Source organism: Manis javanica, chromosome 5 (assembly GCF_040802235.1).
Source record: "Manis javanica isolate MJ-LG chromosome 5, MJ_LKY, whole genome shotgun sequence".
NCBI classification, from domain to species: Eukaryota; Metazoa; Chordata; class Mammalia; order Pholidota; family Manidae; genus Manis; species Manis javanica.
In genome coordinates this window covers 22,070,399-22,079,832 of record NC_133160.1, presented here as the reverse complement: position 1 = coordinate 22,079,832, position 9,434 = coordinate 22,070,399, and the positions used below count along the sequence as shown (strand labels likewise).

Below are 9,434 nucleotides of genomic sequence, written 5' to 3'. Positions count from 1 at the left end.
ACCTGAGGGAGAGTCTGAAGCAGCAATTACTTTAATAGGCCCCAGGTGGCAGGAAAAGTCCACTTTGTTAACCAGGAACAAAGGAAGCTATTTCTAGGGCAGCATGAAGTTAAAAAAATTGTGACCCAGGGATCTCTGTACAGGTTCCCCTCTTCCAAGATGGGTGTCAGATGATCTGTATCAGGTGTCTTTTGGTGAAATTTGGGGAGGATCCCAGAACTTAACAGCCTTTGGTTGAGTCCCCTCACATTGTGGCAGGTAAGGTATCTTTATTCCCATTTTGTAGATAAGTCAGCTGAGCCTCAGAAGTTATGTGACTTGTTCAAGAGGACCCAGTTTGTGGTGGGACTTGGATTGAGAGGTTCTTGGCCAAAGTTCTTTCAAGTGAGGCTTTGCCTCTCCTGCACCCTCTGCCCAGATAACTGGCTCCTTTTTGTCATTCAGATGTTTCCTCCTCAGATGCCACCCATACACCTATCTGTTTTTATTACATTATCCTGTGTATTTTCTTCATAGCACTTATATCTGAAATTATTCATTTTATTTGTCTGTTTTCCCTCCACTGGAATGTGAGCTCCAGGAAAATAGGGACATTGTCTTACCCATTTTGCTCCCAGCACCTGGAATGGTGCCTGCCACACAGTAGATGTTCAATAATAATTTGCTGAGTGATGGAAATAAACTGGGGAGGGAGGAAGGGATGGAGATCAAAGTTTAATATGTTTCAGGTTCTTAGTATGTTTCCCTGTACTTCATTTAATCCCCCACAGCCTTTCAAAGTAGATACTGTATTTCCTTGGGTGGTTAAGAAGACATGCTAAGTGAGGTCAGCACGTTGTTACTTTTGAGGCCAAAGGTGCCTTTGAAAATCTCTATTTGACACAAACTTTTTGCAAACCACCTGGAGAAATTTACAGACCTCCTGTGGGCCCACTCAGGGATCCCAGACCAAGGAACCCAAGATTAGGGAACTTGCCCAAGGTCTCTTTGGCCACAAGCCTTGGCTGATTCCTTACTCCATGGTGAGGATAGATTCCACCTAGTGGATTACAGAGAGCCTGCTGAAGATTCTGGAACAGAGGGAGGTTATGATGCACTGAGCTTTGATGCCTCAGACCTGGTTTCAGTTCTGCCTCCACAAACTAACAGTGTGACTACAGGAAAGGCTCCTCACTTCTTTGAATCCCACTGTCCTCACTTTCAAAGTGGCATCTCTTTCTTTCCTAATAATAACTAATCTTTATTGATCTGCTCACTAAGTGCCAGGTACTTGGCTGATGGCTTTGCAGTTGTTATCTCATGTTTCACTGCAGCCCTATGAGGTTGGTACTGTTACCATCTTCATTTTACAGCTGGAACTCAGAGGCTGGAAGAGGTTCTGACTTGCCAGAGATCATGCCACTTCACACTATTAGCCACGGTGCTCACACACACACACTTGGGATGTGCCATGAGCTCAGGCTTCCCTAACCGGAGTTTTGAATCCATTGTGGTCTCTGTTCTTGGGGTTTGAACATTTGAGTCGAATTAGGTGAAAAGAAACAAGGAGGGCTGCACTGCAGCAGGAAAGAAGGCCAGTCCCTTAATTTTGTATGGTTCCTTTCCTCTGTGAGGGCCTCCAAGCCTGGATTGGCCTCTTGACTGGGACATCACTGTCATCCCAGGGTCTGCACTACACATAATCTGCCTCTGTGCATGTGGCTGTCGTCTCTTTTTAGCAATGGCATCACCCTGCCTGGTATTGTTGTTTATGAGGCTACTTTCCCACCTGGCTAGGGGCCACTGCTTGGCCATTCACAGTGTAATTCCTCTGTTTTCTGGCCCCTTGCATGGGCCTGGCCCAGCAGTGCTGCTCAGGAAATGCCTGTGGAATCAAAGTGAGAACTCTCCTGTGTGGAGCATTTACTGTGTGCCAGGCCTGTCCTGAGCACTTTATATGTGTTATCTCATTTACACCCCCACAGTAATCCTGGGAGGCAGAAGTTACTGTCTCTATTTTACTCAGAAGAAAAGACTCAGTTTCAGGGCCTGTGCCATCATTGTCCATGATGTGTCCTTGAAATTGTGCACCGATGAAGGGGAGACATGCTCCTCAGCCCCTAGATCCTCAGAGGCTTCCTATAACAAGCTTCTAGTCCAGCTTTCATTGCATCCATGAGGAGGCAGAAGCCCAGAAAGGAGAGATGACTTACAGCCCCTCTTTTCCATTTAGTTCCTATCTACTTAACTTTTAGGCAGGATGGGATCCAATTTTACTCAACAATATAACCACCCAGGTAGCCCAGTGCCTGGCCCAGGTTGACACTCAGTAAATACTTTAAAATTATATTTATTATGAAAACATTAATAAAGGTATAAAGATCAGTATAATGAACACCCATATACCCACCACCCAAACTGTGAAGTAAAACATTGTTAATATAGCTGGAGGCCCCTGTGTGCCCCTCCACAACCATACTCCCCCAGCAGTAGACCCTCCTGAATTTGGGGTTTGTTATTTTTGTGTTATTTTTTATTGAGGTATTGTTAATGTGCCATAAAATTCAACCATTATAAGTGTACAATTCAGTGGTCTTTAGTATGGTCATAAGATTGTACAACCATTGCCACTATCTAATTCCAGAATTTTTTCATCACCCCAAAAGAAACCCCGTATGCCTTAGCAGTCACACCTGTTCCTCCCCTGTCTCTAGCTCCTGGCGATCGCTTATCTGTCTTCTGTCTCTGGATTTGCCTTTTCTGGACATTTAACGTAAGTGAAATCCTATATGTGGCCTTTTGTGTTCACTTACTATAATGTTTTAAAGATTCATTCTTGTTGTAGCATGTATCTGTATTTCATTCCTTTTTATGTCTGAAAAGTAATCCATTGTGGATACACCACATTTTGTTCATCCATCCCTCTGTTGGTGGACATTTGGGTTGTTTCCACTTTTTGCTATTGTAAACAATAATGCTGCTATGAACATTCATGTGCAAGTTTTTATGTGGATGTATGTTTTCAATTCTCAGATATATACAGAAAAATGGATTTGATGGGTCATATGGTAACTCTATGTTTAACTTATTGAGTAACTGCCAGCCTCTCTTCCAAAGTGGCTTTTCTTTTTTACAGTCCCACCTGTAGTAAGAGCGTTTCAGTTTTTACATCCTCGCCAACACTTATTGTCTGTTTGATTAGGACCATCCTAGTGGGTGTGAAGTGGTATCTCATTATGGTTTCGATTTGCATTTATCTAATGACAAGCATATTTTCATGTGCTTTTTGGTCATTTGTGTATCTCCTTTGGAGAAATGTCTATTCATATCTTTTGCCCATTTAAAATTGGGTTGTCTTTCTGTTGTTATGAGAATTCTTGATATATTCTGGATACCAGACCTTTATCAGATATATGATTTGCAAATAGTTTCTCCCATTCTGTGTTTTGTCTTTTTGGTTTCTTGATCATGTCCTTTGATGAAAAAATGTTTTTAGTTTTAATGAAGTCCAATTCATTAATTTTTTCCTTGGTTCCTTGTGCTTTGACTGTCATATCTAAGAAACTATTGCCTATTCCAAAATCATGCAGATTTACACTTGCGTCTTCTTCTAAGACTTCTGTAGTGTTCACTCTTACATTTAGGTCTTTGATTTGTTTTAGTTAACTTTTGTATATAGTGTGAAGTAGGGCCTATGTATTTTAATTCTTTACCAGGTGTATGTTTCTAAACAATATGCAATGCTATTATTTCCTGCTTTTTGGATTTTAAATGGTAATGTATTGTTTATATTCTTGTGCAGCTTGCTTTTCTCATTCAGCTTTATTTGAAGAGTCATCCATGTTGAGGAGAGCTAATTCATTCATTTTTGCTACTCTGTAGATTTCACTGCATTAAAATACCACATTTCATTTACCTTTTCTCCTGTGAATGGTCCTTTGGATTATCTCTAATATTTTGCTATTACAAATGGTATATAGTCTATTATGTGCCTCCTTGTGCAGTGTGTTGAGGTCATGAGCACACTCAGATTTCCTAGATAATGCAAAATTTATCTCCCAAGTGGCTTTACAAATTTGCATTTCTACCAGCAATGTATTAGAACTGCCTATGTTCTGAATCCTTACCAAGACTCAGAATTGTCAGACTTTTTTGGTTTTGCCAGTCTAGTAGATATAAAATGATATCTCATTGGGATATCCCAGATTAATAATGTTAATTTTTCAGTAAATATTTGCATGATTTGATGATAGATGCATGGAAGCAGAATGGATGCACTCTTTGATGAAGAAATGACCCTGTATTCTGCTTGTGGCTAGAGGATGGCAAGGCTCTGGGCCTAGACTGTGCTGGCTGTTTGTAAGAAGACCTGGAGTGAAGAAGTGATGGGCAAGACTGAAAATTCTATATATAGGAGAAGGCATTTGTCACCTCAAAACCAATGATGGGAACCTTTCTCCTGGGAGAGGCTATGGTCCTGCCCTTCCATGCCCCCCAAATTTTCACCAAGAAGGGGTGGGGGAGCTGAAGCTTGAGAAGCCAGAAGGGAAATGTGTAAAGATGAGAATGGAATCCCATGGTCTTAAGAATGACCCTTTTTGGGGGACTTTCTCCTGGTCTCTGTATTGATGGTATTATTTCCCTTGTTTATTCTACTGAGTTTAAGGATGATGATAATAAGAAAAAGACTAGTAATGATCATGTATTGAACACTTGTTATGTGTGAAGCATTGTGCCTTTTCTTTTTTATTAGTATTATCTCATTTAATTCCCTATGGAGTAGGTGCTGTTACTATATCTGCTTGACAGATGAGAAACAGAGGGTCAGAGACAGAGCAACTGTGGACTTGCACCCAAGTGGTCTGACTCCAGAACTCTTAAGCACTGTGCTGTATTATTATTGTTAGCCTGCTCAGCTAAACCCAGGAGAGCAAGGAAAGGAGAGTTTTACCCAGGCTTGAGTGGGTAAGAAACATGAGACACAATATCCACTGTGCCTGGTGTGGAGGGAGCAGACGGCGGAGTAAGAGGCCCTTGGGGAAGATGGTCTTTGAGAGGCGATGCCTCTACCCCAGTGGACATGGCCCATTCACGGGGGTTCATGGACACCTCTTCTGCGCCAAGTCCTGTGGCTGCTGGGACTACAGAGTCAGATCTGCCTGTTCCCGGGTCTCAAGGAAGACCTAGTCTTGTCGGGGACACAGAGGATAAGCAGACCTACCAGTAAATGTGATGACTTTAAAAATTGGGCTATGTGGTATCAAGGGGGAAGAGATAACATTTATAGAAGGGACCTAATTTAGCTATTCAAGGGAAACCTTTTTGAGGAGATGACATTTGAGCTGAGACCTGAAGGACAAAAAGGAGGCAGCCATGCACTAGATTGGGAAGGAGTATTCCAGGTAGAGGAAATAGCAGAGGCAGAGTCCCTGAGGTGGAAAAGAGCTTGCTGTAGTAAATTCTCAGAAGGCTGCTGTATCTGGAGTGGAGCGTGTGAGAGGGTGGAGCTGCTGGTGATGAAGCTGGGGGGCTGGCAATGCCTCTAGGCCAAGGTCAACTGATGGGTGCACAGTTACCTGTTCAAGCTGGTGAGGCCCAGTTACTCCACAGAGAATCTCTTCTTGCTTTTCCCTGAGGAGTGCTGTGCTCAGGAGTGACTGAATCCTAATGCCTGGTCTGGGAAAGAGGGTGGAGTATATAGGGAGAGTTCTTGGCATCTGTCCCCAGACAGATGGGACAAGAATTTGGGGGGTGTGGGTGGCCTTAGCCTCCCAGAACACAGATATAACATAGCACCTGAAACTGAAAGCTGTGCAAATAAATATTCTTCAGCAGGTGAAGGGTTAAACAGACTGCAGTACATCCATAATATGGAATACTACTGAGCAACAAAAAGAAACGAACTATTAACATAAAACAACAACTTCGATTAATCTCCAGGGAATTGTGTGGAATGAAAAAAGCCAATCTCAAAAGATTACATACTATAGATTTTATATAACATTTTGAATCGACAATTTTAGAAAAGGAGGACAAATTGGAGGTTGCCAAAGGTTAAGGATGGGAGGGATGAGGGTATGGTTATAGGGCAACACTGTTTTGTTGTTGGAGCCTTTCAGTATCTTGATTGTGGTGGTGGATCCATGAATCTACACAAGTGATAAAATTGTAAGAATTAAATACAAACATACAAGTATATATAAAACTAGGAAAATCTGACTAAGCTCGGGGGGATTGTATCAATGTCAATACAGGGAATATCACTGCATTATTTCTTATGACTGCTTGTGAGTATACATTTATCTAAAAAATTTCAATTGAAAAATAAATAGAGATATTCATAACAACATTTTCAACCCATAAAAAAAAATCCTGAGGGCTGTGCCTGAGGAGGCTTCTTACCCTTAAGTTAGCCACATCCACCTTCGCAGGGAGGTTAGTGGTATACCCCGAGATGTGGAAGAGCACAGGGTCACCCTAGACACTTCAGGGTACTTGGGGTAGACTCACTGGGTTGGTTTCTGAGCTTAACTCTGGGCCTCTCTTTGCCCTTCAGCTCCCAAGCTGACTGACCATGATCACAAGGGCAAGGGCAGAGCTACAACCCCCTGCCTTCCCACTCTACCTCTAATTGGTCTTTTGAGAAGGACAGATATTCTTGGCTCATTCTCCTCTCTACCACGTTGGGCTGAATGTCCCTCCCCTGGGATGCCCTGCATCAGTTAGTAACTGTCTGTGCCTGTCTCTTCCATTAGACAGACTCCGAGACCTGAGGAGTAAGCACAGAAGTGGTCCCCGTCTGGCAGGCATCAGAGAGTGTCTATTGAACTCAACTAAATGGGAAGCTGACCAAGCTGGGACAAGCCTGTGGCACAAGATTGTGGGGATGGGGGTATCTGTGGTCTTACAAGGTACTGGGACTTTCTCCCACATGGTAGGCCCACTAGGATGTTGTTTCCAGAACTTGGGCTGCCTTGGGCACTGCCTCAAATTCCATCCCCAGAATGGCTGACCCAAGGCTTCTCCACCATACTTCCCCCAACATACATATAGCCACAGGGTTCACATGTTCACATTGTTGGACTCTTACCACGGACCAAGCACTTTGGTTCATTTATTTCTCTCATCAACATTTTAAGGCCAGGTACTGTTTGTATATCCATTTTGCAGAGAGTGAATCCAAGGCTGAGAGAGGTTAAATAAATTGCTCAGGGCCACTCAGCTCATAAATGGCATGGCAAGGATTTGAAAAGGCCCGTGTGCCCAACCTAGGCCAACCTAGTCCCTGAGGGTACAGAGCTGAAAAAGAAACATTGCCTGCTCATATGGAGCTAATGATAATATCACCAGACATTTCCATAGTGCTTATATGTATCAGGCATAGGCTAAGTTCTTTATATGCGTTATTTTATTGACTCTGCATAACAACCCAAACGGAATAACATATCCATTTTATGATGGAAGTTGAAGCTCCAAGAGGAAAAGAGACCTGCTCAAGGTCACGTAGCAAGTAAGGGACACAGCTGGACAGTCTGACTCTAAGGCCAGTGCTCTCAGACCCTCTTCTGTCATCTCTTCCCCAGACCTATTTTTGGCTTCCTCCCTCTTCCCATCCCAGGCCCCCTCCCTCCCATCCCAGGCCTCCCCTCACCCCAGTTCCCCTGGGTAGCCTTTGTAGCCCCCATCCCTTTTATTCATATTCTGAGCATAGTGTGGAGCCTGGGGTTGAGCCAGACTATCTGTATGGTGACCCCTAGGGGGATAGTCCTCATCCTAGGCTCTTCAACCCTTCCTGTTCTACCCAGCTGCCTGGCAAGGGCCCAGCACCCAATCCCCTTACCTGCCTGTGGTGGATAGATGTGTGTGACCCACGCAGTGCAGAGGATGAAATCAGCAGGATACCTACACCTGGCAGGGGGGCCAGCATGCCAGGGGGTGGGGGCAGTGCTGGGCCTCTCAGGGATCCATGGTTCTGGAAGCTGATATGAGCAGCAGCAACTGCTAGCATTATCTGGGCTCTAAGAATAGCTTGGGCTGAAGAGTTGGGGGGCCAGGGCCAGGGAAGAGTACAGGAACCTTTTTCCACTGCCCCCTCTACCTCTGCTGCTTGGCCTGGAAACTGGGAACCCTCCCTCCTGGCTTACCATTTGGTCTAGGATAGTTTCATATGGACACATCTTGTCCACTATGGGGCTGGAGGAAGGAGAGTGTCCTGGGGACTCAGACCCAGGGCTGAGAGCAGTGAGCCCACAGCCTGAGGACTGGCCTTCACCCAGGCCCTCCGCACTGCCACAGAATAGAGGCTTGCTTTTTCAGGGATCATGTTGGAAGCAACCCTTACTTACTTAGCAGGTCTTAAGAAATAGGTAGTATATACACATGATTCAAAATTCAAAGGCTTAAAAAGGGTATACAAAGAAAAAAAAATCAGTCTCCCTCCCTTCCCTAGCCCCCAGCCACCTCTTCCCTTCTGCAGAAGCAACCACTCTTACCAGCTTTTCGTTACTGCCTTCCACAGGTGGTCCCTCCACAGGGGAACACACAGATACACAACTCTGCTCTCCCCATTTTTCATGGGTGATAGTGTATCCCATAAATTCTTCTGCTTCTCACTTTTGTCACTTAATGATTTATCTTGGAAGTAACAACAGTATTTTATTGAGTCACCACTCTGTGCCAGGCAATACTCAAGCATGTCAGATGTTTTAACTTACACAGTGTTCACTGGACTCCTATGTGGTACTTGTTATGAATCTCCATTGTTAAGAGGTTACATAATTTTTCAAGATTTCATTGCTGGTAATTGGCAGAGCCAGGATTCGATCCCAGGCAGTCTGACTTTGGGTAAGATGTTTGTCACTACTCTCTACCACCACTCATGCTTGAGTTGTATCACTACACAGCACGTCCTCACTCTTCCTAATGTCCAACGTAAAAAATGTATATTGAACACTGGCCATGGCCAGGCTCAGGCTGGGATACAGCAGAGAATAAGAAAACCTAGGTCTCTGCCCTCATAGAACTGGCATCTCAGTGCCCATGAGTGTCAACTAGAGCGGGAGAAGGGAAACCCATGTCTCACGTAGACTCACATGCCCGTGTGCATGTCTGCTATTCACACACACCTGTGTGCTTATGCATTGGTCCTACACAGTTCTGCGCTGAGGGCCTCAGAGCTCAGAGCTATGGTGGGAACATGGAGGTCCAGACAGAGGCAGACACTTAATGAGAGATCATGATGTGGCCCTAGGGAACCTTATCCCTTGCCCCTTAGGACCCATTTCAGCGGGACTGGTGGGGGTGTCTCTAATCCAGGGCCCAACCATTGTTTGAAGTTGGGAACAATTGAAGGGCAAGGGAACTATAGATAGATCCACAGCTGCTGTCACCTGTTCCGGCCTGGGCACGGGCCCAAGCATTGTCTACTTGGGGGCACTCTACCAGTGAGGGCCCAC

General features: G+C 44.5%; 1 protein-coding gene and 1 long non-coding RNA gene across 5 annotated transcripts in view; one reads left to right on the top strand and one right to left on the bottom strand.

Moving 5' to 3' along the window:
- The first annotated feature begins 145 nt into the window (after nt 1-145).
- Nucleotides 146-9,434, top strand: part of MYH7B (myosin heavy chain 7B) — a 38,605-nt gene continuing 29,316 nt past the window's right edge. For 3 of the 4 annotated variants that reach the window (XM_037012952.2, XM_073236689.1, XM_017674958.3), the window contains exons 1-2: nt 153-258; nt 2,694-2,752. The gene's annotated coding sequence lies outside the window, so the exon portion shown is untranslated. Of the gene's footprint in view, nt 259-2,693; nt 2,753-9,434 lie in introns of all 4 variants that reach the window. The other variant, XR_012131377.1, reaches the window with a different exon arrangement.
- Nucleotides 5,957-8,058, bottom strand: LOC118971441 (uncharacterized). The gene is made up of 3 exons (XR_005059870.2): nt 7,820-8,058; nt 7,070-7,278; nt 5,957-6,128 (listed from the first exon to the last, which is right to left on the bottom strand). It is a non-coding gene; the product is annotated as an uncharacterized lncRNA (long non-coding RNA).